Below are 18,242 nucleotides of genomic sequence, written 5' to 3'. Positions count from 1 at the left end.
ATGAATACACTCCTACAATACGCCTTCTGTTTATGACATGGTTACGTTTCCCCAAACATACGTGTCGAGAAATATTGCTCTATCCCCTTGATTTGTAATAGAAACAGGGCCCCTCATTTTACGGGAAAATTCTGCTCAATTAGCATCCTTATGCATAAGGAGGTGAGAACAGCAGTGTGCCCCAGACCCAGGGATGAGTCCTCCACAAACACGCCCAGGCCCTGCGGGAGGCCTGGCCTGGCAAGGTTCTCTCAGGGGGGCTGTAGGTCAGCTGTCCACTCTTTTTACTCACCTCACATTCAGCTGATGACACAAGATGGAGAGGGGAGTCTAGAAATGCGTATTTTGAAAGCGTGTAACGCCCATGGTAAACTGTCATCTGTTTTACCAATAGGGAATATCTCCCCTTCAGTTTATACCCATTTTAAGACTCCTCAACTTAGCCAAGTCTCTACACATATCTAAGTAAGAGTTTAAATTTAGAAGAATTAGAAAAATAGTTTTAACTGCAGGAAGGTTTTTACATACAAGTACAATAAGCCTCAGACAGAATAATGGCCATAGACGCAAAAATGCTGCCTAGTGAGTAGGTTCGCTTTTAAGGAGAAAATCATTCGATTCATGCCAAAGGCTACAGAAGTATCTTAAATAAAAATTTAATTAAGAGAAATTTTACAACCTTTACCTCCTTGAACAGCTCACTTTTCCAAGCTGATTTCAGTAATACCCTCAGTGGTCTAAGATTTGCAAGATATACTGGGATAAACTGAGTTGATTCAGACTCATTCTGAATGGGTCCTTTTCTAAAATAGTATTTATTTACCCAAGTCTGCTTTTGTACCTATCTAATACATTGAAATGATGCAACTTTCCAACCATTTATCTCTTATCTCTAATGGATGTCCCGTATCAGATTCAGATACAGGACGATGTTCAGTCTACTTCTGACAGGTGACGAGGCAGGGAGGTGGTGACAGAAACACCTGTCCATCGGGAGACGTGGGACCTGCAAACCGAAAAGCAGGTTTTGCGGTGTCCCAGGAGACAGCCTTTGATAGGGAAGGGAGTGAGGTGAAAACAACAAACAAGAAAAGTACAAGGCATCCTGGAAATTCCGTCATCACCCTTCTAGCAGGACAGATGCCCAAAAAGCTGAATGTGAATTCAGTGTAAATATTATGTAAATTCCTGAAATTTAAGTTTGACAACAAAAACAGTTGATGTTCCCATGCAAACTTTGTAAAATATTGCAGACAAATTTGAAATGTTATTATCTTTATTTTAGAGATAGTCTCAACTTAGGTGTGGGCAACAATGGAAATGCATTTTTACACAAAGAATCATGCTTTAACAGAGGGTGGAGTGAGGGCTCCTGAGATGAATTTTTCTTAAATTCTTCAATGGCAGATCATCTGAATTACATCATACAGGATTCCAATGCCACTCCTTTTACACTGTTTTCCTAAAGTAATAAAGTTGGTAACTTCCTGCTGAAAGCAGAGCACATTTCTTCACCACCTTATTTGCTCTGATTCTCCCTTTCTATGCTCTGACTTTTGCCCTCAGTAAGAGCTTTAATCTATTGTCCCCTTGTCGCCGCCCTGATGAGGCTCCTTCACTCATCAGAAAGCCAATGACGGGGCTCCCAGGGATCACTGCCCGGTCACCGGACCTGCACCCTGCCCCCCACCAGCCAGGAGAGGAACATCAGGTAAAATGCAGAACTGCTGCTAAGACAGTAGATCCTAAACGTTCTCGTCACAAGAAAAAAAACGATAATGACATGCAGTGATGGAAGTTAACTAGACTCATTAATGTGATCATTTCACAATATGTATACATATACCAAATCACTATGTTGTACACCTAAAACTAATACAATGTTGCATGTCAATCATAGCTCAAATAAAATGGTATAACATAAAGTAAGTCATTACATTAAATTTTTTAATTAAAATAAAATAGTAAAGTAAATAAGTAAAGTAACATAAAGTAAAACAGGGGCTTCCCTGGTGGCGCAGTGGTTGAGAATCTGCCTGCCAATGCGGGGGACACGGGTTCGAGCCCTGGTCTGGGAAGATCCCACATGCCGCAGAGCAACTAGGCCCGTGAGCCACAACTACTGAGCCTGCGCGTCTGGAGCCTGTGCTCCGCAACAAGAGAGGCCGCGACAGTGAGAGGCCCGCGCACCGCGATGAAGAGTGGCCCCCGCTCTCCGCAACTAGAGAAAGCCCTCGCACAGAAACGAAGACCCAACACAGTCAAAAATAAAATAAAATAAATAAATAAATAAAATAAAGGAATTCCTTTAAAAAAAAAGTAAAGCAGAATAGAATAGAGTAAAACAAAACAAAATTAAATTAAAATAAAATGAAATGCAGGATCGACACTCCCTTCCTAAGCCTCCACGGACCGGCAGGCGGATGCACAAAGCTCTCCCCTCTCCAAAGAGCACCAGCCTGTATCCAGCCAGCAGGTGACAGGGGGATACACACTCAGAGAACTTCTCCCCCCGGGTAGCTTTCACGATGACCAGAGCAAAGCCGTTTGTGCCTACAAATTTATCACTGCTCCTTTTTGATTATGATGAATAATGCTGCCATGAACATTTGCGTACATTTTTTCGCGTGGACATATGGTTTCCTATGTTCCCACCTAGGACTGGAATTGCTGTGTCAGATGCTCAATCCATGCTTAACATTTTGAAGAACTGCCAAACCATCTTTCGATGTGGCTGCAACATTTTACACCCCTATCAGCAATGTCTGAAGGTTCCAATTTCTCCATGTCTTTAACACTTGTTGTTGTCTGTCTTTACTACAGCCATCCCAGGGAATGTGAAGTGGTTATCTCATTGTGGTTTTGGTTTGCATTTTCCTAATAGCTCATGACACTGAGCATATTTTCATGTGCTTATTGGCCATTTGGACATCTTTTCTGGAGAAATGTCTGCAGATATTCTCTGGCCATTTTTCAACTGGGTTATTTATCTTTTTATAGTTGAGTTGTAAGATTTCTCCATATATTTTGGATTCAAGTCCTTCTCAACTGTATGATTTGCAAATATTTTCCCCTATTCTGTGGGTTGTCATCTCACTTTCTTGATGGTAGTCTTTGAAGCACAAATTTTAAAAATTTTTATGAAACCTAATTTATCTAATTTTTTTTTTTTTGCTTGTGCTTTTGGTGTCATTTCTAAAAAGGCTTTACCTAACCCAAGACCAATAACGATTTACTCTATGTTTTCTTCTAAGAGTTTAATAGTTTTAGCTCTTTCATTTGGGTGTATGATCCACTTAGACTTAATTTTTGTGTGTCATGTAAGTAAGGGATCCCCCTTTGTTCTTTTGCATGTTATCCAGTTATTCCAATACCATGTGTTGAAAAACTATTCTTTCCTCATTGAATGGACTTGGCACCCTTTTCAAAAATCAACTGACCATAAATGTAAGGGTTTACTTCTGGACTCTCAATTCTGTTCCATTGTTCTAAGTCTATCCATATGGCTGACTACACTGGCTTGATTACTGGAGCTTTGTGGTAGGTTTTGAAATTGGAAAGTGTGAGTCCTCCAACTTTGTTCTTCTTTTTCAAGATTGTTTTGCCTATTCTGGTTCCCTTGCATTTCCACATGACTTTTAGAATTATGACATTGAATTCTGTGGAGGACTTCACTGCAGTTGTTTGAAGAATGTTCTCAGTATGTCCTATTGTTTCTTCATCATGAGATTCAGATGAAAAACTGTCCTGGCAAAAATGCTACAGAGGAGTATTGATCATTTCCCATGGCATTACACGAGGAGGCACATGACGTCAGGTTGTCCCAGTACTGGAGGAGTTGGGTTATGAGCACTAGGTTAAGGGCCTCATCCCCAGACTGCTCCATTGCAAAGTGACGCTTTTCCCTTTGTAAGTAGCAGGCGATTTGCGGGGCCATGCGGAGGATGTGTGCACGCCCAATTGTTCCACAAACTTTCACCCAGCAATTTTATCATCCCCTCGTGATCCTTACCTGCTTCAAAGTGGCAAAACGGAGATGTTTTAAATGAATTGTTTCTTCTGAATTTATTCAGCTGACATTTCTCCCTTCTCTCTTCTTCGACTAACACTATGAACTTAGGAATTTTTAAAATTGAATACACTGTAATCTATTACTATAATTATTCTTGTCAGTAGAAGGTCCGTCAAGCCAACTGTGGGGTCTTCTTTTTATAAATTTATTTATTTATTTATTTTTGGCTGTGTTGGGTCTTCGTTTCTGTGTGAGGGCTTTCTCTAGTTGCGGCAAGCGGGGGCCACTCTTCATCGCGGTGCGCGGGCCTCTCACTATCACGGCCTCTCTTGTAGTGGAGCACAGGCTCCAGACGCGCAGGCTCAGTAGTTGTGGCTCACGGGCCCAGCTGCTCCGCGGCATGTGGGATCTTCCCAGACCAGGGCTCGAACCCGTATCCCCTGCATTGGCAGGCGTATTCTTAACCACTGCGCCACCAGGGAAGCCCTCTGGGGTCTTTTTTGACATAGTTCCATATGTCTTTGACTACTTTCTTGCTTTCTGGCACAAGATTATCCTGCTTAACATCTGTAATAATTTGTTGCTCCAAGGATCTCTGCAGGAAAGTACAGTGTAACTGTTGGAAAGTATAGTTAGTGTAACTGTTACATATACCTATGCATATAAATACATATGTATTTGTATATGTAAAAACAGTGATGTATACATGTATGTATATACATATATATTCTCTCTTTCTCTCTCTCTCTCTCTCTCTCTCTCTCTATATATATATATATATATAGAGAGAGAGAGAGAGAGAATATTCATACCACATGTAGCCCTCTTCTCCTTCACCTACAACCTCAGTGCCCAATAACATCAATACATTTGATTTTTCTGCGCTGTCCTGCAATAGCTACAAAATCATTTCAGAATTACAAAAGCAACACCACTATCAACTATAATTGAACTAGCTAAAGCCCCAAGTTTTTTGCCACTTCTTTTGTTCTTAATATATATATTTCACTAAAGACATATAGTCAGAATACTCTGTTCAAAAATTATCAGAATAAAGTCTTTATTCTGGGTGGTTGTGTTACCAAATTTATGGAGTTCGGCTCATTCGTTTCTGTTTCTATTTGACTTTATGATTTCCTTCTTTCCTCTTTGATACTAGTTTGTTCTCTGAATACATAAAACACTCTGTGGTTCATAATCAAAACCACATAAAAAGGAACATTCACAAAGTCTCACTCCTGCTTTTATGTTACCCACTTCATCCCCACATACCTCCATCCTTCCTGCTATTTTAATTTTTTGCAAAGAAAGCAAATGTATGTGTACCCTCATTTCCCCTTATTTCTTACACAAAAAGTAGGACACCATGAATGGTTTCCATGGGTTTTTTTCATTTCACTATGATTACTGGGAATTGCTCCATGTCAGTTCATAATGATTTTTCCCTTTCCTTTTTTTTGGGGTGGGCGGGTGCTGATACAAAGTAATTTCAATAGATGATGTGAGACTGTGAATAACTTTTTTGTACAAAAGGGCAGGATGGGAGGCATATAATTTCTGGTGATTAAACTGTAATCCTTCCATTGTGGAATTAAGTACCATTTGTGTTAAATTGGGAACTAAACGCAAACTTGTATATAAGAGAAAATACACTGTTAATTTATGTAAATGGAGACACAAACAAAACAATAACTTCAACATCTAATGTGCAACTTGAATTAAGTCAAATCAAAACAAACTAACTGTCCAAGCTTCAAAGAGAATCCTAATAATACCACGTGTAACCCTGGGTCTCCTGCCATTTTCCCTCCATCCCCCTTTTCCCTTCTTTGAGGAATCAAGTGGAAATTATCGTCTCCATGACTCTTCCACATTAGATGTTAGAAACTCCGACTGCCTACAATTCTCCAGAAAGTGGCCTACTGAGTTCTCATGAGTCTGTCAGCCAGACGGAGTCATCTCTGTGACCCTGTTCCATTCACAAACATCAAAGCCACCATCTGACCTCATGGGGGGGGGAGGTGGTGTATGTAAGGTGAAAACACCAAGCAGCCCTTGGGAGGCTGACCTCAATTTGTTTTACACTTTCTAATGACTGTCCTCAGACCTCGGTAAAGGTGGCTGGTCTAATACTTTCTCTGTCCTTGAGTAATGTTTAAAAGCTCTAACCATATTTAAAAGGCTACTACTTGTAACTGACTTCAATCTCTCTACATACCTCTCACCCCGCCCCGAATTAAAAAGTACCTTGTGGATAGTTCTAGCTGTTAGCCAAACATATATTTCTTAAAACGAATAAGAAACTAAAGTGCTGCCTACATGTGAAGCCTGAATCAATCTGAATATTTTATTCTATTTCTGACCCTGCTATTTAGCATATGCCAGATTCTTTGGCTTTAAAATAAATGTTTAAGATGCAAGATGTAATTAAAAGAGGGATCATCCTAGCTACCTCGTACTACAGTCAGGGCTAGGGGAGAAAATGTCTGTAAGATTGCCCGGGACACCGCTGGGTGTACAGCAAACATTCAGCCAGTTCGAGTGGAGTTCCACACATCATTCTCTGGGGAAAGAGTCACACAGCCATGCTGTGGCCTTTCCTGCATCTCCTCTTCACCACGTGATTACCAACCAGACAGACGACAGAAAACAGTAATAAGTGGCACTGTCCAGGGATGCACTGATTTGAGGGTAGACCAGTTGCCTGTCATCCTTATGAGAGGTTGACCCATGGAGTAACATGCCAGAGCTTTGGTGGGGCCCGGGCTCAGCCATGGAAGAGAACAGACAAGAATTCTGAGCCTGTTCTGGCGATGGCGGGGGCTGGACCAGGGAACCCCACCCCCGCTGAGATCTCCTCCCTGCTGCAAGGACACATGGCCCGCAGGTTCCAGGGTGGGCCGGAGGGGCTCACAGCACACCTGGCAGCCGGGAGCCAGGCACTCGGCGGATGTCATCTGGTGAAATTTACCCCACGTGAAGGTGGGCACGATTGTCCCTACACCAACTGGGGAACAACGCTGGCCTGGGAGGTTTCCTCACTCAGCTGGCCAGCCCCGATCATGGCTCAGTCCCTGCTCTGTCCCCTGAGCTCCTGCAGAGCAGGACGGCCCACGCTGTGTAGACACTGCAGCATCAAGGCGGCCAGTGGCCTGGACCCCAGGGCCGGCACGTAGCCATCTCCACCCCCAGGGTCTGGCAGCTATTTTTACTCCTCGTTCTGACACACCCGCAGCGAAAAGGATCTCTGAAATGCGCTCTGGAGGGCTGCACGGCTTAGCTGAGACCCCGGGATTTCATGGCAGTGGTCCAGCGGGTCCAAGCACAAAGGCGGGAGTGTTCCCAGGCAGCGCACCCAGGACTCCAGCCATTCAAACTGACTCCCGCTCCAGATCGCCCTGGGTATGACTTTCCAGGACTCAAACAAATGAGCATTCTCGATCTGTATATACTGGAGGGAACCAAAGGGCTGACGCTGAGGCACAAAAGGTCTTGCCATGAAATTCCCTGCAGGAGCCCCCTCCAGCCATGCTTTCCTCAGGACCTCTGAAAGCCAGCTCTCTGTGCCACAAGCAAGGCTTTGTGTGTCCGAAAAGCCCACTCTTTGGGCCTTTCAGCACACACAATGTCTCGCAGGCAGCAGCCAATTTTAGAGCATGATGGAAAGGCAGTGACCACACCAACAGGGTTCTGCGTGTTTCTGGAGAAGCTAGAATCCCCCGGAAAAGGAAGCAGGGGTGCTGGCCCCCTAGTAGCAGCATCACCTGGATCAGACTCACCTTCATCTCCCCAGGGAGCCCTTCTGTGTGCACCCTCCCCAGCACACAGATGGTTTCCAGTGTCTTCCGCGCTCAGGACGACCCCAGGAGGAGTGGGGACCATCCCCACAGACTAGCAGGGAAGGGAAAGCTCAGAGGCGTTATGGGACTGGAGGAAGGTCCCCAACTGCTAAAAAGACAACAGGTGCTCTAACGAGCAGCTGTATTACTTCACTGCCTTGTTTAACTCAGAAATATTTCCTTCCTGACATCCTGTTTCCCTGCGTTATTGTGTAAAGTGAAGGATCACTGCTTTCCATCAACCTGGGACTCCACATACAGGACCTTAGCAGAGATAAGGTTTCCTTCACTGACTCTCCTGGTTCATTCACTATATTGTACATAACACACACAGGATTTTAAGAGGGGATGAGGAAGGCCAGAAGAACAGAACCTAAACAAGGATGAGGATGCCGTGTCCCTTGCAGCTCTCTACAGTAGCCAGCCAAGGCTCTGAGCTTCCCCGTGGGCACAGTAAAGATGGCAAGCACAGCCAGATTCAAAGTTCCATGTCCCAAATCAGGTGGACCTGGAAGACCACTTTTCTGCAGGACCTCATGGTGAGAATACAGTGTTGAAAGTGAATTGTGTCCCTAACGACACGCTGAAAAAAACACCCTAACAGTTTTCCAGCAACTGCTCCTCCCCTCACTAAAGCATATACCTTGACACCAAGCAAGGTCCAATTCCATTCAGAGTCCAAACAAGGCAGTCTCATATGCACCTGCCTCCTGGGTTGGCTTGATCGAGGGTAAAAGATGGCACATCTAAAGCACCACCAATGTTTTATGAAATAGGGAATTAATTTGGTAAATCCAGAATACTTCTAAGCAATATGCAAAGGTTTATTCCTTACAGGAAAGGCAGGCTTATAAACTTGATATTTTGGTTGAATATGCTTTCAACCAATTATTTATTATGGGATTACTATAGATAGATCTATAATGTACACACATGTATAAAACGTATAGATAACACATATTTCAGTTAAAATTATGTCTTCAAAAAATGTTGCTAATATTTGGCATTAATTATACAAAATATGAAAGCAAAGGAATGGAAGCCATTTTAGTGTTTAGCAAAATAACTTGATCTAAAGAAAAATATATACATTAACAAAAGTACTAAGAATCCACTCATATCTGATCAAATCTCCCCCTCTCTATTCCTATAAGAAAAGCTTTTCAGTTAGGCATCAATAATCAATGAGAAACATGTTGATTAATGAAATTAAACTTTAAAACTAATCCTTCAGGACACTGTGTATTTGATATAACAAAGGAAATGCATTATTTATTTACCTCTAATATAATGTACTTATTTGCTAATTTTGAAATTACTTTTCCTGGAAATAAGATAGCTCTCTTTGAGATGTATTTTTATAACGAGAAACAACATTTTCAGTCACTGCTTTTACTCAATAAAAATAGTTAGAATTTATTATCCTAAACAAATGAAGATAGTATGTTATATTTAAAAGAGTATAATTCTTTAACAGTTAAAAACCAATATAGTATTTTCAAACATCTAAAAGAAATGGCTCTTGTATATCTTATTTATAGAACTGTGTAATATCTAAAATTTGCATGAAATGAAAAGGGAGAGAGGTGCCTGATTTTTCTTAATTCCCTTACTCCAATGACATTCACTACTTCTCTTCCATGGGTCGGTCTCTGGGGTAGAATCTGGGTAATGCCAACCAAGGATGACGTGGTCCCTTCTTGGTGCAATTTGCCTGCTAATGGGACACAGACAGACAGACACTTACTAGAGCAACAGGCTTGTGCCATGACCAAGGGTCACACCAAGTGCCCTTGGAGCTCCAGATGTAAATTTGGTGCAGCCACTATGTAGAACAGTCTGGAGGTTCCTCAAAAAATTAACAATAGAGCTACCATATGATCCAGCAATCCCACTCCTGGGCATATATCCAGAAAAAACTATAATTCAAACAGATACATGCACCCCAATGTTCATTGCAGAACTATTCACAATAGCGAAGACATGAAAGCAACCTAAGTGTCCATAGACAGATGAATGGATAAAGAAGAGGTGGTACATATAGACAAAGGAATACCACTCAGCCATTAAAAGGAATGAAATAATGCCATTTGCAGCAACATGGATGGACCTAGAGATGATCATACTAAGTGAAGTAAGACAAAGAGAAAGACATGTACCATATGATATCACTTATATGTGGAATCTAAAAAAATCATAGAGATGAACTCATTTCCAAAACAGAAACAGACTCACAGACAGAGAAAACAAACTTATGGTTAACAATGGGGAAAGGGTGGGAGGGATAAATTAGGAGTTTGGGATTAATATATACACACCACTCTATATAAAAAGATAAACAACAAGGACCTCCTGTATAGCCCAGGGAATTATACTCAATATCTTATAATAACCTATAATGGAAAAGCGTCTGAAAAAGAATAGGTTTTTATATGTATGTATAATCGAATCACGTTGCTGTATACCTGAAACTAAAACAACATCGTAAGTCAACTCTGCTTCACTTAAAAATAAATAAAGGGGGGAAAGGTAATAAATACAACTTGACATTTTTTTAGAAAAGAGTATCAGCTCCTTCTGCCTAAGGAGGGAGGGTGGCTGCAGGGGCCGTGCAGGAGGTGCTGGCGGAGCAGGTGTTAAGAGCCGGGTAGAGAAGCACCCAGCCCACGGGAGGGACAGGCTGGGAGGAGAAGACAAGCACGGCCGGACGTGGGGAGAGCTGCGGTTGCAGGGAGATGTGGCCGGGCGCCAACACTGCGCACCCAGGCGCAGGGACCCCGTACACGACCCTGGACGTCATCCCACAGAGGACACCGCCCCACGGAGGCCTCCAGGCAGGGCGGTACCTAGGTGGCGCTCACCTCTGGCTGTGACTTCCCTGGAGGTGTGAGCAGGGTGGGCTTAGAGCACATCCCGCCTTTGCTCAGCACCCTCTGAGGGCATCCCATAAACTCTAGAAAAGATCCACAGCCAGGTCCACACCACCCAGCTCTCCCCCCTCCCCTCCTGCCCTTCTCCCCAAAGCCTGGCTCCCCCCAGCCGCACCCACTGCCTTCCTGCGCCTGCACAGGAAACCCTAGGACAGCCCCGCCCCAGGACATCTGCACGTGCTGCCCCGACCCTGGCGTGGCTCACTGCTCCCTCACTGAGCTCTGTGTGCGAGGGAACCTCCTCAAAGACGCTTGCCTGCCAGCTCATCCAAACAGCAGCCCTTGACAACTCTCTGTGACACGTCAGTTATCACTCCCGAAGGACGTAGGCTTAACGTATTTACCCTCTATCTCCCCAACTGGAACATAACACGTCGGCGTTGCCTACCACGTTCACGGCTGTATCCCAGGTATAAGACACCAGGGACTACCATGTCCACAATAAATAGCTATTAAATGCATGCATGAAGGTGAGACCAGAATTAGGAAAGTGCTACAGACGTCCATAAACACCAGGGCTGATTTTGTCTGAACTAAGGATGTGTCAATGTGACAAAATATTTAGGAAGAAAAGCTGACGTGGTAAGAAGTGATTAGAGGAATTCATGGTGACTTACACACCACCCCCCCCTTGCTTGACAGGGAGGATGGCCCCGCGGGTCACGCCGACTGCACATGAGGAGGACAGAGTAAATGGAAGAGGAGGGCGGGGGCGGGGGGTGGTGAGGAGAACCGGGGGTGGGGAGGCCAAGGAAGGATCCAGGGAATCAGGGCATCTGGGGTCCGCAGTGGGGACCAGCTCCTTCTCACCATCACACAAGGAGCAGAGTGACTGAAGCATAAACGTGCGTTCAGATGCTAACGAGTGATGGGGGGGTCCGTCCTGGGACCTGGATGAAGAGAAGCCGACCCTCGCTCGGGGAGGACCGAGAGAGCCCCTACCAGGGCCTCCGGGACACGTACAGACCTGACGCCGTGGGGCTTTTGCACTCGGGGGAACACTGATGGAAACGGGAGGCTAAAGGATGGGATAAGGGTGGTTGAAATATTATTTTTGGCCACGGCGCACATGGGAGAGTGCCCAGGAAACGCCTGAGGCTCGAGGCAAGGCCAGGACTGAGCTGTCGAGGGCCTGGGCCAGAACGGACGCCCCACGGACCACGGAGAGGCCTGGGCCACGCAGCGAGCATGCGGCGTGTCCACACGGGGTGGGTGCCGAGGGGCAGCCCGCAGGGCATCCGCGAGCTCCCTTAGACCCGTCCACTCCTGCCTCTCCCAGCACCACGTGGTACGTGGCCTCACAGCCCGTCCCCAGGAGCCGGCTGCCCTCTATGCTGGGCCACGTCCACTAAGTCACGCTTCCATCTGGGCCACAGAAGAAGGGGGCAGAGTTGATCTGCACACCCCCATCTCTAGACCCCGGCTTAGATTCCTGTCTGCTGCAGGTCTACACTGCACGGGGGACCCGTCCCCATGAGACAGGCCCACGTCACCACCCAAGAGCATCTTGAAGGAGTCATGCAGTCAAGACTTCAGCATGTTTTCCAACTACTTGGAGGTTTAAGGATTAAGGGTAACAGGGGCTGATGCTGGAAATGAGTTGGGAAAAATTGTTCATAATGGCAAGAAGAAACATTTTTTTTTTTTTAAGGTAAACTGGTCTAAGCGTCTTTCCACACAGCAGCTAGAGGTTCCCGCTCTCCCGGTAAATTGTGCGTTCAGGTGAAACCCCAGCACTGTGAGGAGGAAGGCATCCCCAGGTGTAACAGGTCTCAGCTCCTGGCCTGCCTGCAGGTTTAAGGGCCAGGAGAGGACCAGGCAGACCAGTTTGGCTGGATCGCACTGCTGCCGGTGACACAGTCCCACTGTCACTGAGCGCCTTTTTGGCAACCACCAGACATCTGTAAGGACTCCCTGCGCAGAGCCCTCGGACACAGCAAGCGCCGTCCTGTTCCAGACCAGGGGAGGGGAGGGGAGGGGAGGAGCGGTGTTTCGGGGATGCTGAGCCGTGTGACATGGGCCCCGGCACCCAGCTCCGCGTTTCACCCTCGTAGCAGCCCACAGGGAGGTGCACTACTCCCATTTCTGTAAAAGATGAGCCTGAGGTGAGCTGCTGTCCAGCGACAACGTGACTAGTCAAGGACGGAACTGGGGTCCCCATGCGGGGCTGTCTGAGCCCAACCGCCCTAAGATGCTTTGTGGGTCTAAATGACACCTTCCCCAGGTTCTCGGATTCTCAGAATCAAAGTGCGGGGCAGGAGGGGACGTGCACACAGGCAGTTCTGTGGGGACCGGCTCATGACAGTGACAGCAGGAACACTCAACGTCCATCCCTAGGAGGCAGTTTACACAGACCATGATAGGGTCTCGCAGTGGAGGAACTCTGCAGCCGGACCAAGACCGAGGGCACTCTCTGTGAAGGCAGCTGTTTCACATAATCGTGAAAGGAAATACAGTTTAAAAAAGCTGTTCCTAAAACTTGAAGCAAAATGAACCAAATGCTTTTAACTGTACATTGAGGTGGTAACATCAAAACACTGCAGATGGGGTGCATGGGGCATAGGATGAAACAAAATACGCTGTGTTGAAGGGGACGTGATGGGTCCATTACACTGTTCCCTCTGATAGACAGACGACAGAAGGATAGACAGACATAGATAGATGATACACAGAAGAAAGATATAGACAGACAGACAGACAGATAGACAGACATAGATAGATGATAAAAAAATAAAAGATCTATAGATAGATAAATAGACAGACAGACAGACGTTTTCCAACGGTGGGGCTGGAATGGCCTGAGGCCTCTCCTATCTCCTTCCAGGCCCAGGGTGCACGGAAGGGCTCTCCATCACTGGCAGGTCATCCCAGCTTTTGTGCCTAACTTGAAGTTGCCCGGAAAGGCACATGACATTGGTCAGGTGCCTGACAACCACGGCAGCACTCAGGAAACCCAGGCGCGGTCCATCTACAGCAGGGTGCCTCAGAGGAACATCTTACCCTTCCCTTTACTTTCCTGGGTCTGACAGTCACAGGCTCCTGTTCCAGCTTCCGACGCCAGCAGCGTCTGCAATCCCACCCCCACGTCAAAGACAAGGCACGAGGGGTCACAGATTAGGCAGCCCTGTGAAGGCAGAGGAGACCTACGGAATGGGCGCTCGGAGAGCAGGGCCACTCTCCCAAACCCTGCGCCGGCCCAACAGGGAAAGGGCAGGCAGGGCGGCCGAGAGGTGAAGGCAGGAGGAACCCCAGGCGGCAGCTGGACAGCGAGGTCCAGGCAGAGCCCCTGGGCTCCGTGCAGGTGGAGGGGAGACGTCCTGCTTGCCAGCCCCGGGAACAGGACTCAACTCGGTGCAAAGACCCAAGATGCACGTGCAGAACCCTGGCATCCTTGAGGTGCCCAGGAAAGGAGGAGGGTGCAGGGCTCCCTGACAGCTGGCTGCGCCGGGCGGCCTGCCTGTGACCCTCCCTCCACGGCCCAGGCTCCCTGCTTCCAACCAGGAGTTCAGAGTCACACGGGTCGACGGTCCACGCGGATTCACACGAGAGTGGATTCGCAGGTGCATGTACACCCACACATCCCAAAGCAGCAGCCATCCCCGCGATGTCCCCTCCATGTGAGGACACAGCTCTGAACTCACAACAAAACGTAGGGCCAGATGTGACCCAAAGGATGCACGTTTCCCAGCATTTTATTTGACTCACAATCCTCTTTCACAGTCATATACAATATGACAAGTTCCCTTGGGGATCATTGAAAATGATACTTAACAAATATTCATTACACATAAAGATAAATCTTGACTTGTTATGGAACTAGTGGTGCATACTGTTAGCATGTTTTCATTTTGTGGGAAACAACTTAGATGTGGGCAAATGAGTAACAAAGTGATTAATTATTTCATTCTCTGTGTATTATTTCATTCTCTGTATGGAAACAAAATGTTCGGTAAAATGCAGACTGAAACTTAACTACGTATTCTAGGCAAAACTGCTCTTGTGAACTGGATGTTTGACATTTTCCCTTTTTTTAAGATCAAATGGCTCTTATTTTAAATGACAAAGGGAGGAATGGATTTTCGGCTGCAACTTGCAAGCACTTCTGCACAAACAGTGCAGTATGTGTAAGGCCAGTCCCTACTCCCCAGGGAAGAAAAAAATGAAGAGGCTTTAGGACAGCAGCAGCATATATGTATTTTCTCACTAGCAGTTTTACGGACACTTAGACCAAGAGACGTACCATTTTTACTTGGATCCACAGCTTAGCCGTCTCGGGAGGAGTATCACAGGGCGAATTTGTATAAGGAGCCCCTTTTTTATCTTCCCCATTAACTCACATCTCAACATCAGGGCGAATTTGTATAATGAGCCCCTTTTTTATCTTCCCCATTAACTCACATCTCAACATCAGGGCCCCTTCTGCTTCTTACTTTTAACCCATGGTTTATTATAAAGCTAAACTGAATAACATGATTAAAAATTTAAAATATATATTTGTATATTAATATATATTAATTATATATTATAATTAATTATAATATATTAATATATATTTATATATTATATATAAATATTAATATATATATATATATATATACACACACACACACATAAAATGGCACAATGGTCAGGATTTCCATAGGTGCTTAGAATAAGCCCCAAAGGTGGCCAAGACACCTTCTTGCTTTTTAAAAATCTCCGTCTGCCACTATTTCTCCTTCCACAGGAAGCTGGAGGCCACACAGAGGTCAATGTTTGAAGGAAAACCTCCAACGTAAAGAGTTATTTTATTTACTTAAGTAGGATTTTTCGGAAAACAATTTTGAAACCATTGCTATTTCTACCTCTTTAACGATGCCAAGCCTGGTACGCTTTCCCAGTCCCCTGCTGTAAATCCCTGCATAAAGGACCTTCTCCCGGCCCCTGTCTGGGTGTCCACCCGGCCTGAGGCGTGGCCGGGCTCTCCTGATGCGCACATGCAAGGGGGGCGCAAGACAGCCACAAGGGTGAAGCCACTCAGGCTGGGAGCACGGGCTCCATTTTTCTGTATGTATTTATTATAAATAGAGACACATTACTAGTGTACTGTGAACATTACAGAAGTTGCACGGACATAAAACTTTGGAAAGGATAAGACAAAAATTAAATACTTCCTTCCCCAAACCCAATGGATCATGAGGCAGGCACGCTGGGACATACACGGGTCCTCTGCTCCTCTAAGAATGAGCAAGTGATATCGGCGGCAGCGACACGATGACCTGGACAGCTCGCTTCCCTCCCCAGAGGGCAGGGTGTCTACTGTGTGGCATCTGGGACATCATTCCTGCCCATCCTCAGTAAGGAAACTTTTCCTTCATCCCCCCAGGATGCAACCAGGGGTTTTATTCCAATCAAGGGGTACAGAGCCAGGAATGGAAGAAAGCAGCGCCAATGTCCCTAGCAATCTGTCCAAAAGGAGAATTCACCAAGTACAGCCTACAGCATGGTAACCATTCCCTGTAGGAAACAGCACCTCTGCCCAAGCAGTGTCCTCTGAATTTACCAATGACAGCAGAGTATGGACGGAACTTTCAGTCTTCCTCAAGAATAGCCTTTCCTATCACACTTTCACAAAATGATAAGAAATATTAATAATAATAGCTCCAAGTTAAGTATTCACTGTGTGTGAGGTGCCGTATACATTTAAATTACGGGCTCTTCTTTGTTGCAAAACTCCTATATATCCTGGCTCCCCCCTCGTCTCCTCAGAGCAGTTCTCTCAGGGTTACTTGAGATTCTGCCTCCCGGGCTTGAAGTCCTAAAAATCCCTGCTGAATAAAACATAACTCTCAAAAAAAAAAAAAAAAAAATTACGGGCTCTTCACAACTCTAGAAGCAGGTGTATCATAACCCCTTTTTCCAGATGAGGAATTAAGAACACGGGGTGTCTTAGGTTCCCCTCAAAATAGAGCTTGAGTTTAGGTGCAAATCCCAAGGAAGCAAGAGCAAGGGGGGATCGGAGTGAGGTGGGGGGAGGGGCACAGACACGAGATAGCAGGGGGTACCCGGCTGCCCGTGGCTTGGTGACAAGCTAATTGCTCAGTGTCACTTCAGGCTGGTCCTGTGTCTCCAAGCAACCCAGGGGGGCAGGAGGAAGGAAGTTTTATCCTCACAGCAAGTGGATCCTAAGTCACGTCCTACATCAGTGACCCCAGGGAAGGAGGAGAGAGATGCTCATTATGGGAGGGAGCCAGGGCTTGTCATGTGCTCGTGACATGGGGGACAAGATGCTGTCACACACAGAGTCCCTTGTCTGAGCAGTTGGGCCAGGAAGGGGAGCAGGCGTGCAGATCTGGAGGGGGTCAGGGCCTGTCCAGGCAGCTCGCCATGCAGGGCAGGATGGGAGTTCAGGGTCAGGAGACCTGGCTAGACCTTCCCCAGAGCTCCACGCGCCTCTGTTTCATGGTTTCCTCCAGGCGAACAGACAAGACTTCACTTAAACCACAGTAAATGCAATTGTGACTCTGGCTCGCCATAATAATCTTTGACTTTGTGATAGCCAGAGTCAGAAAAGGGAGAGTATTTTTATAGTTTCTTTATAGACACTGTCTATTAGTTTGTTTCGAGATGCAGTTAGAATATAGATGTTCACAGTTCTACCAGCCCTCCTCATCAAAGAATCTTGGGTCAAGAAACAAGGTATGCTCTGTCGCCCCCGAATGAAAATGTGGTAGGAAAAAGCCCCAGAGAAAACCCTAAGCTAGTGGACAGCTGTACCCACACAGGACAGAAGGAGTTCCTCAGAAGCCCCCTTGGTGTGCAGCTTCTCTTTCCCCCCATCTGGATTTAATCAAGTCAGCAAATCAGGAAAATAGACAGGAACCAAAATATCTCCAACACGCACACTTCCATCTGAAGTCTATTTATACGCCCTCCGAGATGGACTTAGGTTTGGAAGCACCTGTGTTGTCTTAGAAACACTGTTGCCAAGCATAACCTGTGGATGGTAGCTCCCCCTGGACACCCGTCTGAGCACATGCGGCTTCCTTGGAGCAAAATAAAATGCACCCTTTTAAGAAGAGAGGAAGAGAAAACATTTCCTCTAGAAAGGCTTCTTTATACAGCCCCAGTGTTGCAAAGCTCAGAGCCAGCACTGGCCCTGAGGTGGTGAATAGCAGTAGTTCCGTTCCAGAAAGACTTCAAAACAAGATCTCCTCCAAAGACGCACATTCTTGGTTAGAGTACTGAATTTCCTCAATATGCTCATTCATTCAGACATGTATGATGCGCCTACTATGTGCCAGTACTGTTCTCCAGAGTCTCGTGGGGAAAAGAGGGTCAGGGAACGCAGGGTGCATTTTTGGCAGCGTACAGAAACATCTGGCTTGCTTGCACTTGGCTTACTTCTGAAAGAGACAGTGTTTGTCGTTGGATAAATAGAGATAATAATGCAAACGCAAATATTCTGGGGAGAAATAACAT

At 45.9% G+C, this 18,242-nt stretch overlaps 1 protein-coding gene across 5 annotated transcripts in view; it reads right to left on the bottom strand.

Annotated features, from left to right (window-relative positions):
- COBL (cordon-bleu WH2 repeat protein) overlaps positions 1-18,242 on the bottom strand; it is a 273,155-nt gene that overhangs the window by 213,562 nt on the left and 41,351 nt on the right. The gene's annotated exons all lie outside the window — the stretch shown is intronic.

This window comes from Balaenoptera musculus, chromosome 9 (genome assembly GCF_009873245.2).
Source record: "Balaenoptera musculus isolate JJ_BM4_2016_0621 chromosome 9, mBalMus1.pri.v3, whole genome shotgun sequence".
In the NCBI taxonomy this organism is placed as follows: Eukaryota; Metazoa; Chordata; class Mammalia; order Artiodactyla; family Balaenopteridae; genus Balaenoptera; species Balaenoptera musculus.
This window is presented reverse-complemented; position numbering and strand designations above follow the sequence as displayed.